We start from the raw sequence: 16580 nt of genomic DNA on the forward strand, positions 1-16580 counted from the left end.
ATCACCATGCAATGGGAAGCACTGTTTGTAGTTGTGTAAGGTTCAAGCAGGAACGTGGGACGCAGTGACGGTTAGGAGATTCAGATAACGGCAGTTCGGTAACACGTGTATCTGGAAGTCCTTTAATTGTAACTCCTGCTGTGAACTCAATAGTGTCGGCAACGGCTGGCGCGGTGTATCTTTCAAGGAGATCCTGTATGCAATAAACCCCATCTCCGGCCCCTTCCGCAACCCCTAGTCCATATACTACTGTGGCCGAAGGAGCGTAGGTCACGGTACTGTCTGAGCCCAACGTGGCTCCACAACTATTCTTCACGGATGAAGTCAGGTAAAAAGTGTCAAGGCAACTACTCGCTGCCAACGTTAGGGCGCAAGTGTCAGTCTCATATGAGGTCCCTTTTGGGCAGCACGTGTGCGGTACTCACTGCCACATAGTGTACGGCACCCAGTTCTCTGGCAGTCACTGGACACACACTGCACATCCCGCTCTCCCTGGTCCCTGCTGTTGATGGCAGGCGATGCTGATCTGCATGGCACTGAGCTTCAGGCCGGATCACTCCTCTGTAAGGTTGCTGCAACTCCCAGCTTGGCTCTGCTCTGCACGGCTCTGCTCTGCTGCAATCCCTCTCTCTGGATTGCTACTGGGCACACTGCTTCTCTCAATGCTGCAATTCCCATTCTTCAGGTCTGCTGCACCACGGCCTTTCACAGCCCCACCACTCCCTGGTCTTGGAAGCAGAGCGTGCTGCTCACTGCTCTGCACTTGCGCCACACTGACTAGTTTCTCATGCTTTTTCCTTTTATACCTCCACTGCTGTGCATGCTTTTCTGGCTATCCCTGTCCCCTTGGTCAGGAGGAAGGTCCGGCTCACTCAGGCTTCCCCCAGGCTGCAGGGGAAGGTCCACCTTCAAGTTTCCTCCTGGGAACAGTGGATGCATTCTCTCAAGTTCCAGACCTGACACGCAGATATCTGCTGTCTCTTTGTCCCCCTACACTGCCCCTCTCCTTTAGCTCGCCATTCCACAGGCAAGAACTCTTGATATTGCACTATTCTCTTCTGAGGGAGGACAGATGCCCACAATTTCTGCATCCACTCCTGCCTCCCTTTCACCACATTCTGCCATTAAGGCTCATTAGGGATACTCCAAACTTCAGGTTGAGTTGTAGAGTATGGGAGTTCATCCAGATTCCTTGGAGCAGCAATCCCTGGGGCCTTTTCCTCTTCTGGGTCAACATATGGTGGGTCAAGTTACTCTCCCTCTTCATAATCCACAGCTGAAGGAGGTAAGGTCTCACTTACACTTTGCACCTCTTCTATTTGGTCAGAATCCGGTGGGCTGGTGGGCAGCAAACTTCCCACTTTGGAAAACGGAGCAAGTGATTCTTCCTCCTCACAACCTGGAACCGTAGGAGGGTACGTTTACAGAACACTTGGCACTTTCTCCCCTCCTTCGTGAACTTGTGGTAGGCAAGGTAGCGATACCCTCTGGTGGACTACTTGGGTGGATGTCCCTTCTTTCCCTTTGGGCTGAGTCTCATGGACAGAATCTTCGGATCCAAGTGGGAATTTCTCCTGACTTGCCTCCACGAGCTTGACCAACACAGACATCTCACCGTAAACAGACGACCTACTCCACCTCTTCTCGGCATCCGATGTTGTGGCTTTGTCTGGCTCTGGGTGCAGCTCCTCTCTTCTTGCCATATCATCTCTCCCGTTGGTGGTGTTCTCTACAATTGGCAGGACCTTCGGAGTGATGAGCGGACCTTCTCCATCGACTCTCTCAGGTAGGGCAACTTCTGGACAGGTGTCCCAGCCTTCCACACGTCCAGCATTCACTTCTGCATCTGTCTGGTGGGCATTTCAGTCTGGATCATCGGCCTCTGAGGGAAGCATATCCCATCTGTGTTCGCTCTTCACTCCTTGACCTGGAAGCAAATTTTGAGGCAACTGCTGGGGTACGTCTTATGCTACGTAACTCTCCTCAAATTTCTTTCATCTTTCGCCGCGAGTTGCCTCGAGGTATGATGCGGGACTCCAAAACGGCAGCGAGGGCTTCCTTCAAGCTTTCTACTTCTTCCCATATTTTCTCCAATCCCCGCCGTAAGTCGCAGGACCACTTCAGCTGTTCCTCGTTTGGGGTGGATACCTCACAGCTCTGGATCATCCCTGTTGAGGCTGTGATCCCTGCTCCTGCTTGCCTATGCACACCTCTGCCCCAATGTCTGCTAAAGTCATGCATAGGTTAGCTCGCAGGCGCTCATGCAAAGCCCGTCCAAGCAGCTCATCTCTAAGGCCCATCACCAACTGGTCTCACAGCAATATGTCAGGGGGTCCTACACCTGTGCCATCCTTCTTAAGAATTGCAGCATGGATCTCCTGTAACACGTTCATGTACTGCATCACAGTATCCCCCTCCTTTTGGACATGGCGGAAAAACTGCATGTGCAATTCTCCTACGTCTTGTCAGGACTCTGAATATTTTTTATTACCTTTTTGTGCATTACTGCCCTTTTCCAAGATGGCGTCTTTGGTCTCATGTGCACTGTGTCTTCCTGCTATAAAACTCCACCCCAGACTTCAGTCTGTGCTAGAGTATTCTGCCTTGCATCAAGCTCCTGACCTCTGGTGACTCCCTGGCTATATACCTGCTCCTGTGAACCTGTGGGGTTATCCTGCTACTCTGCTCTGAGTTCCTGCTGCATACACCAGTTCCAGTAATCCTCCTTCATCTGCTGCTCGTGTTTACTTCCATCTGCATTTGCTGGACATGTAAGCTGTTTCTGCTCTGCAAGAACCTGAGACTATTACCCAGACCTCCCTGGTTGAGCTAAGATACTATTTGAACTGCCTTATAAGCATATATATCTGTGTTGTGGACTAAGCAAGGACTTATTCGTGTCAAGTATCCTCAAGAATAATTGTGCTTCATAGACTTTCTGCGTGATTGCAGTTTCCTCTGAAGTTTCCTATAGACTGCTGAGCTGCATTTGACATTTGCACCAAGTGTTGTGGACTTGAGTTTCTCTCTGCACCTGTTTGAATCACCGTGTGATAATATGGGCTTTACCACTTATACCACTGTGTCCTGTAGTTGTCTTGTTCCACGCAAAGAGTCTCCTGAGTTATCCCCTATAATTATTACAGGATACTCTAGTGTTGTGAATTCTGTTTTTGGCTCCCTCTGGTGGCTACTGGTGGTACTGGTTGACTTTGGTCTTGTGTTTCCAGTGCACCTGTTTTCATCAGGAAATTGGGAGTTTCCTATTTAGTCTGGCTTCTCAGTCACTCTAGTGCCGGCAATCAATGTTACCAGAGCATCTCTGTTGCTTGCTACCTGCTCCAAGTCTGCAATTCAGCTAAGTTGAAATCTTTGGCTTTTTTGTGTTTGTTTTGTCCAGCATGCATTTATATTTCTCGTGCTGCTGGAAGCTCTAGTGATCTGAAATTACTACTCCGGTGTCATGAGTTGATAACGGAGTTAAGGTAGTTTCAGGATGGCTGCTTAGGGTTTTGAGGTAACCGCGATGCTGAACCTAACACGCAAATAAAAGTAGCCAGGGGGTGTGCCTACGTTGTATCCCTAGACACCTCGCGCCAGCCGGAAAACTAACTACCCCTAGAAGAGGAATACACAGACCTGGCTTGCCTCCAGGGAAACCCCAAAAGTTATAGTAGCCCCCCACATGTAATAACGGTTAGGTAAGAGGAAAACACAAACGCAGTATGAATATAGATTCAGCAAAGTGGGGCCCTCTGACTAGATAGATGAAAATACAAAAGAGGACTTCGCGGTTACCTCAAAACCCTAAGCAGCCATCCTGAAACTACCTTAACTCCGTTATCAACTCATGACACCGGAGTAGTAATTTCAGATCACTAGAGCTTCCAGCAGCACGAGAAATATAAATGCATGCTGGACAAAACAAACACAAAAAAGCCAAAGATTTCAACTTAGCTGAATTGCAGACTTGGAGCAGGTAGCAAGCAACAGAGATGCTCTGGTAACATTGATTGCCGGCACTAGAGTGACTGAGAAGCCAGACTAAATAGGAAACTCCCAATTTCCTGATGAAAACAGGTGCACTGGAAACACAAGACCAAAGTCAACCAGTACCACCAGTAGCCACCAGAGAGAGCCAAAAACAGAATTCACAACAGTACCCCCCCCTTAAGGAGGGGGCACTGAACCCTCATGAGAACCACCAGGGCGATCTGGATGCGCCCTATGAAAGGCGCGAACCAAATCAGAGGCATGAACATCAGAGGCAGTCACCCAAGAATTATCCTCCTGACCGTATCCCTTCCATTTAACTAGATATTGAAGTCACCGTCTGGAAATACGAGAGTCCAAAATCTTCTCCACAACATACTCCAATTCACCCTCCACCAGCACAGGAGCAGGAGGCTCAACAGAAGGAACAACCGGTACCTCGTACCTCCGCAACAACGACCTATGGAAGACATTATGAATGGTGAAAGATGCTGGAAGGTCCAAACGAAAAGATACAGGATTAAGAATCTCCAAAATCTTATAAGGACCTATGAACCGAGGTTTGAACTTAGGAGAAGAGACCTTCATAGGGACAAAACGAGAAGACAACCACACCAAGTCTCCAACACGGAGATGATGACCCACACGACGATGACGATTAGCAAACTGCTGAGTCTTCTCCTGAGACAACTTCAAATTGTCCACCACATGACTCCAAATCCGGTGCAGTCTATCCACCACAGAATCCACTCCAGGACAATCCGAAGTCTCCACCTGACCAGACGAAAAACGAGGGTGAAACCCTGAATTGCAAAAGAAAGGAGAAACCAGAGTAGCAGAACTGGCCCGATTATTGAGGGCAAACTCTGCCAACGGCAAAAAGGTGACCCAATCATCCTGATCAGCAGACACAAAACACCTCAAATACGTCTCCAAGGTCTGATTAGTTTGCTCCGTCTGGCCATTAGTCTGAGGATGGAACGCAGATGAAAAAGACAAATCAATGCCCATCCTGGCACAGAACGCTCGCCAGAACCTAGACACAAATTGAGATCCTCTGTCAGACACGATGTTTTCCGGGATACCATGTAAGCGAACCACATTCTGAAAAAATAAAGGAACCAACTCCGATGAAGAAGGCAATTTGGGCAAGGGTACCAAATGAACCATCTTAGAAAAACGGTCACACACCACCCAAATGACGGACATTTTCTGAGAAACCGGGAGATCCGAGATAAAGTCCATAGAGATGTGCGTCCACGGCCTCTTCGGAATAGGCAAGGACAACAACAATCCACTAGCCCGAGAACAGCAAGGCTTGGCCCGAGCACAAACATCACAAGACTGTACAAAGGTACGCACATCCCGAGACAGGGAAGGCCACCAGAAGGACCTGGCCACCAAATCTCTGGTACCAAAAATTCCAGGGTGGCCCGCCAACACAGAAGAATGAACCTCTGAGATGACTCTACTGGTCCACTCATCAGGAACAAACAATCTCCCAGACGGACAACGATCAGGCCTATCAGTCTGAAACTCCTGCAAAGCACGTTGCAAGTCTGGGGAGACAGCAGACAAAATCACTCCATCCTTAAGGATACCCGTAGGCTCAGAATCACCAGAGGAGTCAGGCTCAAAACTCCTAGAAAGAGCATCTGCCTTCACATTTTTCGAGCCCGGCAAGTATGAAACCACAAAATTAAACCGAGAGAAAAACAATGACCAGCGCGCCTGTCTAGGATTCAGACGCCTGGCGGACTCAAGGTAAATCAGATTCTTGTGATCAGTCAAGACCACCACCTGATGTCTAGCACCCTCAAGCCAATGACGCCACTCCTCAAATGCCCACTTCATAGCCAAGAGCTCCCGATTACCGACATCAGAATTTCGCTCGGCGGGCGAAAACTTTCGAGAGAAGAATGCACATGGTCTCATCACTGAGCAATCGGGACTTTTCTGCGACAAAACCGCCCCCGCTCCAATCTCGGAAGCATCAACCTCAACCTGAAAAGGGAGCGAAACATCAGGCTGGCGCAACACAGGGGCAGAAGAAAAGCGGCGCTTAAGCTCCCGAAAGGCCTCCACAGCCGCAGAGGACCAATTGGCAACATCAGCACCCTTCTTAGTCAAATCAGTCAGAGGTTTAGCAACACTTGAAAACCCAGTTATAAATCGACGATAGAAATTAGCAAAGCCCAAGAACTTCTGAAGACTCTTCAGGGAAGTAGGCTGCGTCCAATCACAAATAGCCCGAACCTTGACAGGATCCATCTCAACAGAAGAAGGGGAAAAAATATACCCCAAAAAGGAGATCTTCTGAACCCCAAAGATACACTTTGAACCCTTTACAAACAGAGAATTGGACCGCAAAACCTGAAAAACCTTCCTAACCTGTTGAACATGCGACTCCCAGTCATCCGAAAAAATCAAAATATCATCCAAATACACAATCATAAACTTATCCAGGTATTTACGGAAAATATCGTGCATAAAGGACTGAAAGACTGAAGGAGCATTAGAAAGACCAAAAGGCATTACCAAATACTCAAAATGGCCCTCGGGCGTATTAAATGCAGTTTTCCACTCATCTCCCTGCTTGATCCGCACCAAATTATACGCACCCCGAAGATCAACCTTAGAGAACCACTTTGCCCCTTTAATACGAGCAAATAAATCAGTCAATAGTGGCAAAGGATACTGGTATTTGACTGTAATCTTATTCAACAGGCGATAATCAATACAGGGCCTCAGGGAGCCATCTTTTTTACCCACGAAAAAAAAACCTGCTCCTAAAGGGGATGAGGATGGACGGATATGTCCCTTTTCCAAGGACTCCTTAATATACTCTCGCATAGCAGCATGCTCAGGCACAGATAGTTTGAACAAACGACCCTTGGGAAACTTGCTGCCCGGAATCAAGTCTATAGCACAATCGCAATCCCGGTGAGGGGGGAGAGAACTAAGTTTAGGCTCCTCAAAAACATCACCATAATCAGACAAAAATGCCGGAATTTCAGAGGGAGTAGATGAAGCAATGGAAACCAAAGGTACTTCCCCATGAGCCCCCCGACATCCCCAACTTAACACAGACATTGTTTTCCAGTCAAGGACTGGATTATGAGTTTGCAATCATGGCAATCCAAGCACTAAGACATCATGCAAGTTATGCAACACAAGGAAGCGAATAACCTCCCGATGGTCAGGAGTCATACACATAGTCACTTGTGTCCAGAACTGTGGTTTATTCCTAGCCAAAGGTGTGGAGTCGATACCCTTCAGAGGGATAGGAACTTCCAAAGGCTCTAGGCTAAACCCACAACGTCTGGCAATTGACCAATCCATAAGACTCAAGGAAGCGCCAGAAACCACATAGGCATCCACAGTAATAGTTGATAATGAACAGATCAAAGTTACAGACAAAATAAACTTAGACTGTAAGGTGCCAATTGCAAAAGACTTATCAACCTTTTTTGTGCGTTTAGAGCATGCTGATATAACATGAGCAGAATCACCACAGTAGAAGCACAACCCATTTTTACACCTATAATTCTGCCATTCACTTCTGGACAGAATTCTATCACATTGCATAATCTCCGGTGTCTGCTCAGAAGACACCGCCAAATGGTGCACAGGTTTGCGCTCCCGTAAACGCCGATCAATCTGAATAGCCATAGTCATGGATTCATTCAGACCTGTGGGCGTAGGAAACCCCACCATGACATCTTTAACGGCGTCAGAGAGACCTTCTCTGAAATTCGCCGCCAGGGCGCACTCATTCCACTGAGTAAGCACAGACCATTTTCGAAATTTTTGACAATATACTTCAGCTTCATCATGCCCTTGAGAGAGGGCTAGCAAGGCCTTTTCAGCCTGAATCTCCAAATTAGGTTCCTCATAGAGCAACCCCAGTGCCAGAAAAAACGCATCCACATTGAGCAGCGCAGGATCCCCTGGTGCCAATGCAAATGCCCAATTCTGGGGGTCACCCCGCAACAAGGAAATAACAATTTTAACCTGCTGAGCGGGGTCTCCAGCGGAACGAGATCTCAGAGAAAGATACAATTTACAATTGTGCTTAAAATTCAAAAAGCGAGATCTATCTCCAGAAAAGAACTCAGGTATAAGGATCTTGGGTTCAGACATAGGAGCATGTATAACATAGTCTTGGATATTTTGAACCTTAGAGGCAAGAGTATTAAGATTAGAAGCTAAACTCTGGATATCCATTTCTCAACAGCAGAGATCTGAGCCATTCCGGGGTTAAGAGGAGAGAAAAAAAAAACAGCAGATTGCAATTATGGCTAGACAGAACCTCTGAGTAAAAAAAAAAAAAAAAGTGTCAGAAACTTCTTTTTCCTCTCCTTCTTTAGCCAATACCTTTAATACATTCTGGCCGGCAATACTGTCATGATTCCCAATGGCAGGGACATGGGCAAAAACGGACTAGCTCTAGGAAGATGGTATCTCAGGTAACCACGATGCTGAACCTAACACGCAAATAAAAGTAGCCAGGGGGTGTGCCTACGTTGTATCCCTAGACACCTCGCGCCAGCCGGAAAACTAACTACCCCTAGAAGAGGAATACACAGACCTGGCTTGCCTCCAGGGAAACCCCAAAAGTTATAGAAGCCCCCCACATGTAATAACGGTTAGGTAAGAGGAAAACACAAACGCAGTATGAATATAGATTCAGCAAAGTGAGGCCCTCTGACTAGATAGATGAAAATACAAAAGAGGACTTCGCGGTTACCTCAAAACCCTAAGCAGCCATCCTGAAACTACCTTAACTCCGTTATCAACTCATGACACCGGAGTAGTAATTTCAGATCACTAGAGCTTCCAGCAGCACGAGAAATATAAATGCATGCTGGACAAAACAAACACAAAAAAGCCAAAGATTTCAACTTAGCTGAATTGCAGACTTGGAGCAGGTAGCAAGCAACAGAGATGCTCTGGTAACATTGATTGCCGGCACTAGAGTGACTGAGAAGCCAGACTAAATAGGAAACTCCCAATTTCCTGATGAAAACAGGTGCACTGGAAACACAAGACCAAAGTCAACCAGTACCACCAGTAGCCACCAGAGGGAGCCAAAAACAGAATTCACAACACTCTAGACTAAAAAAAAAAAAGGAGACTGCTGGAACAATGACTGCAGAAAGCAGACTAGAGCAGGTGTTTTCCATAATTAGATCACTGCAGAAAGATGTGGAAGGTCTGCAAAAGAAGTTTGGAAGCTTTGAACTCAATCAACAAGTGTTTGGACAGACTTTGCAAGACTTAAGCACCCGCATGGCAGCCCAGGAAAACAAACTTGCTGGCATAGAGTCCCAGTATGGACGGGCTTTTCAGGACATAAGCACGCAAATAGCTGCACAAGCGACTTTTCCCTCTGGGCAACCGCCACCATCTAGCCCACCTAAGTTGCCCCCATTCAGATATGATGTTGATCGCGACAAATTTTGTGGCTTTATGAATCAATGTATGCTATATTTTGATGTGCATGCTGACCATTTAATCTTGTCTTTAAGGGTGGCATGTGGTTCAGAGATCGACGTATCTATGTCCCTGAGGTCGTCCGTCCGCAGATCCTCAAGTTGGTACATGACTCCAAGTTAGCTGGTCACAGGGGGGTACAGAAGACACAAGAGTACCTGAGCTGATTCTTCTGGTGGCCAACTTGCCTGAAGGATACCAAGGACTATGTTCTCTCTTGCGAGGTATGTGCTCGTTATAAGACTCCTCAAGTGGCACCTACGGGTCTTCTACAACCATTACCTGTTCCATCCCGCCCTTGGGGGTCTATATCAATGGACTTTATTGTGGAGCTGCCTACATCGGGGGGCATGAATACAATCATGGTGGTAGTTGATCGCCTGACTAAAGCTGCTCATTTTGTTCCGTGCACCGGCCTCACCTCAGCTAAAGATACAGTGAACTTGGTTATACAGAATGTCTTTCGGTTGCATGGGGTTCCGGATGAGATCATCTCTGACCGTGGAGTGCAGTTCACTTCAAGATTCTGAAAGGGGTTTTGCGCTGCACTCAATATTATTGTCTGTCTCTCTTCCGCTTACCATTCCCCGACAAATGGTCAGACTGAGCGTACCAACCAGATGCTGGAACAATATCTAAGATGCTATGTCAGCCATCTCCAGGATGATTGGTTGGAGTTGCTGCCGTTAGCCGAATTTTCATATAACAATTCTCAGAGCGCCTCCACTAAATTTACACCTTTCTTTGCCAATCTGGGTTATCATCCGTGTATCTTACCTACCAATTAATTCTTCGGTTCAGGCAGTGGAGGAAAGGCTGACTGCGATGAGGCAAAATCTGGAGGTTCTGAAGGAATCCCTGACCACAGCTCAAGAACGTTATAAGAGATTGGCTGATAGATTCAGTAAACCTGCACCCATGTTAAAGGTAGGAGATTCTGTGTGGTTAGCAACTAAAAATCTGAAGTTAAACGTTCCTTCACAAAAACTTGGACAGAAATTTATTGGCCCTTTCAAGATCAATGGTATTGTGAGCTCTGTGGCCTGCCAGCTGAAGCTGCCTAGGACTATGAAGGTACACCCAGTTTTTCATGTATCTTTACTAAAGCCTGTATCTCCTAATACCTTCCAGGGACGTGTTGTGCCACCTCCGCAGCCTGTGGTGATTGATGGGCAAGAACAATTTGTGGTGGAGGAAATTGTTGATTCCAGGATTCGCAGGAATCGGCTCCAATATCTGATAAGATGGCAGGGATATCCCCCTGAGGAAGACTCTTGGGAACCTGTGGAAAACATCAATGCCCAACAGAAGATTTCTCATTTTCATCAGAGATTCCCTGAGAAACCAGGTCCAGGATCATCCTGATGCCGCTTCTGAGGAGGGAGACACACTACTTCCCTCAACGCATCAGTCCCCGTTCATTAGGTCTGCTGCAGCATGGCCTGTCACTGCCCTGGTACTCCCTGGTTGAGGAAGCAGAGCACGTTCCTCACTGCTCTGCGCTGATGCCACTCTGACTCGTTTTGCATGCTTCTTCCTTTTATAACTCCACTGTTTTTATGGCTCTCTGTTGTGAATTCTGTTCTCGAACTCCCTCCTGTGGTTGTGAATGGTACTTCGGCGGGTTCTGTCCATGGACTCCCTCTGGTGGCTGTGAGTGGAGCTGCTGGTTCTGAGGTTCTTTCCTCAGCTGACCTCGTTTAGGCCCTGCTGGCTGCTCTATTTAACTCCACTCAGATCGTTACTTGATGCCAGCTGTCAATGTCCTAGTACTGGTTCTGATTTCTCTGGGATCTTTCAGATGACCTGTCTACTCCATCAGAAGTTAAGTCCCTGCTAGTTTATTTGTTTATCATTGTTTTCTTGTCCAGCTTGCTATCATGATTTTGCTTTGCTAGCTGGAAGCTCTGGGATGCAGAGTGGCACCTCCGCATCGTGAGTCGGTGCGGGGGTCTCTTTTGCACACTCTGCGTGGTTTTTGTAGATTTTTGTGCTGACCGCAAAGATACCTTTTCTATCCTCCGTCTGTTTAGTTAAGTCTGGCCTCCTTTGCTGAAATCTGTTTCATTCCTGTGTTTGTGACTTCCATCTTAACTCACAGTCAATATGTGTCGGGGGCTGCCTATTTCTTTGGGGAATTTCTCTGAGGCAAGTTAGGCTTTGTTTTCTATCTTCAGGGGTAGTTAGCTCTTAGGCTGTGAAGAGGCGTCTAGGCAGAGTCAGGTACGCTCCACGGCTATTTCTAGTGTGTTGTGATAGGATTAGTGTTGCGGTCAGCAGAGCTCCCACTTCCCAGAGCTTGTCCTGTATTACTAGTTTGCTCATCAGGTCATTCTGGGTGCTTCTAACCACCAGGTCATCATAACAGCTCTCCCCGCACCCATTGGTCAGGAGGAAGGTCAGGCTCACTCAGGCTTCCCTCAGGCTGCAGGGGAAGGTCTGCTTCCTTCAAGTTTCCCTCCAGGAACAGTGGATGCAGCAGCTCAAGTTCCAGATCCGGCACACAGGTACCCGCTGTCTATTCGTTCCCCCTACAGTTGCCTGGCCACTCTAAAAATAACTACCATGAACAGAATTAACAATAGCTACACTGTATCCCTGTCCTTCACCCTTCAAACTCCTGTACAAGGATCTGGTATTACACCGGAACACATGGGTTGAGTGCTTGGGGACAGCTGGTGTGTTTGGTGGTGGAGACTGGTAGGAATGGTCAGGTAATCGGGTCAAAGCCAGGAAGAGCATGGTCAGTTAATGAGCTGAGGTCAGAAACAGGAAAATTCACTATTAAACAGAAGCAGAAGATCCAGGTGTGTAAACGAGGCAAGCAGAACCATATCTGACAGCTTCCATCAGGAGGATGGGTGGGTTAGTTGGGTGTAGTGTTGTCCAATGTAGAAAGCTGATTACTCCAGCTCACAGCACACACACTCACACATATTGCGAGACTGGACTGCACTATATGTCCCATCCACCCTAGACAGTATCTGCACATATCCTGATTCACTCAAATCTTCTGGTCCCAACATGTCCCTTATCACCAATGCCGCTTGCAGAATGAATACAGCGGCAACTGGTGACAGATTCAGATGTTACAGTATCAGGTCCCGATGGAAATGTGACAGTAACCCCTTTTTAAGAGTGACCTACTGACCCTTAAGACCAGATATATCTGGAAACAAAAAATTAAACCTACTAATAAGGTTTAAGCATTAATGTTACTTTTAGTGATGAGCGAATAAATTCATCACTATTCGTTACTTACACGAATAGTACTCTATTCGGGCTATTTGTTAATCGGCGAGTAATTTGGTATTCGCCTCAGTATATTCGAGTGACCCACCCAGCATGTTTGGCGCTTTATTTGCAGCCAATGAACATGCTGGCTAACTTGCCAATCACAGTAATGCACCATCTTTGGTTTGGCATTACTGTTATTGACTGGCTTTACAGCATCATAGGGGATGTTTAATCCCTGCCGGCGCCATCTTGTGTACATTGCAGCCGGAAACAGCGTAGGCGGAGAGTAGTGTGAGCATAAGGAGAGTGAAAGGAGCATATAGGGAGATTTATTGATTCCAAAAAGCTCTTTTAAGAGCTACTGAGGGTGAAGAGAAGTTATTTGTTAGGTGGAAAAACGTAATATGTAGGGAGAGTGAAAGGCATGCACCTGGGTGTTATCAGTTCACATCATCATTGCAAGTACATGCTGGTATATCTCTGCTATTTTGCATTGTATGTTGTATATTTTAGGATTATAAGCAGACTGTGTGATTAGGGACAGATAGGTAGGCTTTCTTCCACTACCATAATTTACAAATCAGCTCTTTTTAGAGGCAAATAATATCAGTTAGTACCAGCATATACAAAACCAATTTTTTGGGGAGCTACATAATATTCCTGTGTAGCAGAATTTGCTTTTTTTACAGCTAAATAATATTCCTCAGTGCCAGTATATAGTAAAATCCTTTTTAAAAGCTAATTGCTAAATAATATTCATTGCCCATTGCTTAAATAGGTAACATTTATCTAGCAGTTGTGCGACTGGCGCAAAACTTGCTGAGCTAAAGAAAAGTCACTATTAAGCAGAAAATTTCCTGAGTCTCCTGTTGGCGTGTCTCATAAAGGTGATCTAAAAAATTCCCAAAAAAATTCTATTGGTTAAAAAGTAGCGCATCTTTACCTAGCAGTTGTGCGACTGGCGCAATCCGGGCATAGATAAGAAAATGTCACAATTTACCAGTGGCAATAATTTTCATCAGTCCACTGTTGCAGTGTGTTAGCAAGGCAATATAAAAAACACAAATTTTCTATTGGTTTAATAAATAGCGTATCTTTATCTAGGAGTTGTGCGACTGGCGCATTCTGTGCAGGGATAAGCAAACGTTACAATTTACCAGTGGCAATAATGTTTATTAGTCTGCTGTTCTAGTGTGTCGGCAAGACGATATACAAATCTAATTTTCTATTGGTTTAATAAATAGCGTATCTTTATCTAGAAGTTGTGTGACTGGTGCAAAGCCTGCTGTGATACGCAAATGTAACTATTTACCTGTAATTTTTGTGAGTCTGCTGTTGCCATGTGTAATAAAGCTAATATCTGAAAAAAATAGCCACACATAGCTAGATACAGTGAAATTGTACATAACACTTCTGTGAGGGTACTTGTGAAAAATAAAGCTAGGAATATTTTTTTTTAAAGTACAACGAATTTAATATGGGAAAGGGTGAAGTTAATGGATGTGGATGTGGTGGTGCCCGCCAAGGCCGTATGAGAGATCAGAAGGTGACTGTATTTCATTCTAGCTTCCTGTCAAAATTTGGTCAGCGCGCTACTCCACTGACGAACCCAGACAAGTGCGAGGATGTTATAGGTTGGATGGCAGACAAAGGCTCCAGTGTGTTGACAACCAGCACCATGAAGTCTTCCACACGGTCCAATATCAGTAGCCAAGAGGCTGAGCCTCTTCCAACCTGAGCGCCACCAGCATGCAAAAGCACATGTGAGCCAAGCACCCAGTAGGTGGGTGGAATGCCTGGGTGCAAAATCTGTGTTCAGAAGGTGAAACCACTGCCCCTTCCCCTTTGTTACGGCCTTCCCAAACTGCTGTACATGAAGCAGGCCCTGGAAATGTAGGTGTTTCAACTTGTGGGAACTGAGTCTTTCCACGACCTCTGGATGGTGACAGCTCCATGGCACTCGATTCCCAGCCGCCACTATTTTTCCAGGTGTGCCGTCCCCATGTTACATAAGCCCATGTTACACAATAAGAGCTGTGCTTTGGCCAACGCAGTCACAGGGAAGGTCCACCTAACCACAGACACGTGGACAAGTTGTTATGGACAGGGACACTACATTTCCCTGATGGCACACTGGGTTAACCTGGTGCAGTCTGGGACAGAGTCAGAAGCTGGGACATCTGTTGTGAACTCTGTTTTCAGGCTCCCTCTTGTGGTCACTGGTGGTATGGTGTGACTTTTGCTTTGGGCTCCCCCTGGTGGCTTTGTTTGTTATCCTGCTGGTCTCTGGCTATCAGCTGGTTCGTTATCCTCTGGGAGGTTCCTATATAGCTCTGTTTTACTTCCACTTGTTGCCGGCTGTCGATGTAATCAGTGCTACTCAGATTCCTTCTGACTACCTCGCTCCCAGTCCATCCAGGACAAGCTAAGTTTTGTTTGCTCATTTTTTGATCAGCAGTGTTTATCATGTTTTCTTGTCCAGCTTGCTAAAATGTGATTCCCTCGCTTGCTGGATGCTCTAGTGGACTGAGTTTCTCCCCACACACCATTAGTTGGTGCGTGGGTTATTGAAATCTCAGGATGGATATTTTGTAAGGGTTTTTTATTGATCGCATAGACCCCTGCGCTATTTTCTGCTTTCTAGTACTAGTGGGCCTCTTTTGCTGAATCTGATTTCATCCCTACGTATGTGCCTTCTTCTTACTTCACCGTTAATATTTGTTGGGGGCTTCTATATCTTTGGGGATTGTTTCTCTGGAGGCAAGCGAGGTCTTTCTTTCTCTTTAGGGGTAGCTAGTTCCTCAGGCTGGCTCGAGACGTCTAGGAATTTTTTAGGCACGTTCACCGGCTACCTCTAGTTGTGTTTGATAGTTTCAGATTTGCGATCAGTCCAGTTACCATCTCCCTAAAGCTTGTCCTAAGTTTATTCACTTGCTGGTCTATTCGTGATCCTCAGCCACTAAGGATCATAGCAGTACAGCTGGCCACCAAGTGTTAATTGCATGGCAGAAGCAGGAGAAAAGAAGCCTTGAGAATTTTTTTTTTTTTTGCCGTGTGTCTAGCTGCTGTGGCTAGCTTCTCTCCTCCTCTTAATCTTGGTGTGGCTCTGAGTTCAGCTGCTGACATGGATGTCCAGAGCTTGGCTTCCAGTCTGGATCATCTTGCTGCTAGGGTTCAAAGTATTCAGGATTTTGTTGTTCACAGTCCTATGTCAGAGCCTAGAATACCTATTCCGGAGTTGTTTTCTGGAGATAGATCTAGGTTCCTGAACTTTAGGAACAATTGTAAGTTGTTTCTTTAATTGAAACCTTGTTCCTCTGGTGATGCCGTTCAGCAAGTTAAGATTATCATTTCCTTTTTGCGTGGTGACCCTCAAGATTGGACCTTCGCATTGGCGCCAGGGGATCCTGCATTGCTTAGTGTAGATGCGTTTTTTCTAGCCCTTGGATTGCTCTATGAGGAACCTAATCTTGAGAACCAGGCTGAAAAAACGTTATTGGCCCTCTTGCAGGGGCAAGATGAAGGAGAGGTGTACTGCCAGAAATTTCGGAAATGGTCGGTGCTTACTCAGTGGAATGAGTGTGCCCTGGCTGCAAATTTCAGAGAAGGTCTTTCTGAAGCCATTAAGAATGTCATGGTGGGGTTCCCTACGCCTGCAGGTCTGAATGAGTCAATGACTCTGGCCATTCAGATTGATCGGCGTTTGCGGGAGCGCAAACCTGTGCACCATTTGGCGGTGTCGTCTGAGCAGACAGCTGAATCTATGCAATGTGACAGAATTCTGACCAGAAGTGAACGGCAAAATTATAGACGGCAAAATGGGTTGTGCTTTTACTGTGGTGACTCAGCTCATG

This window comes from Ranitomeya variabilis, chromosome 6, assembly GCF_051348905.1.
Source record: "Ranitomeya variabilis isolate aRanVar5 chromosome 6, aRanVar5.hap1, whole genome shotgun sequence".
In the NCBI taxonomy this organism is placed as follows: Eukaryota; Metazoa; Chordata; class Amphibia; order Anura; family Dendrobatidae; genus Ranitomeya; species Ranitomeya variabilis.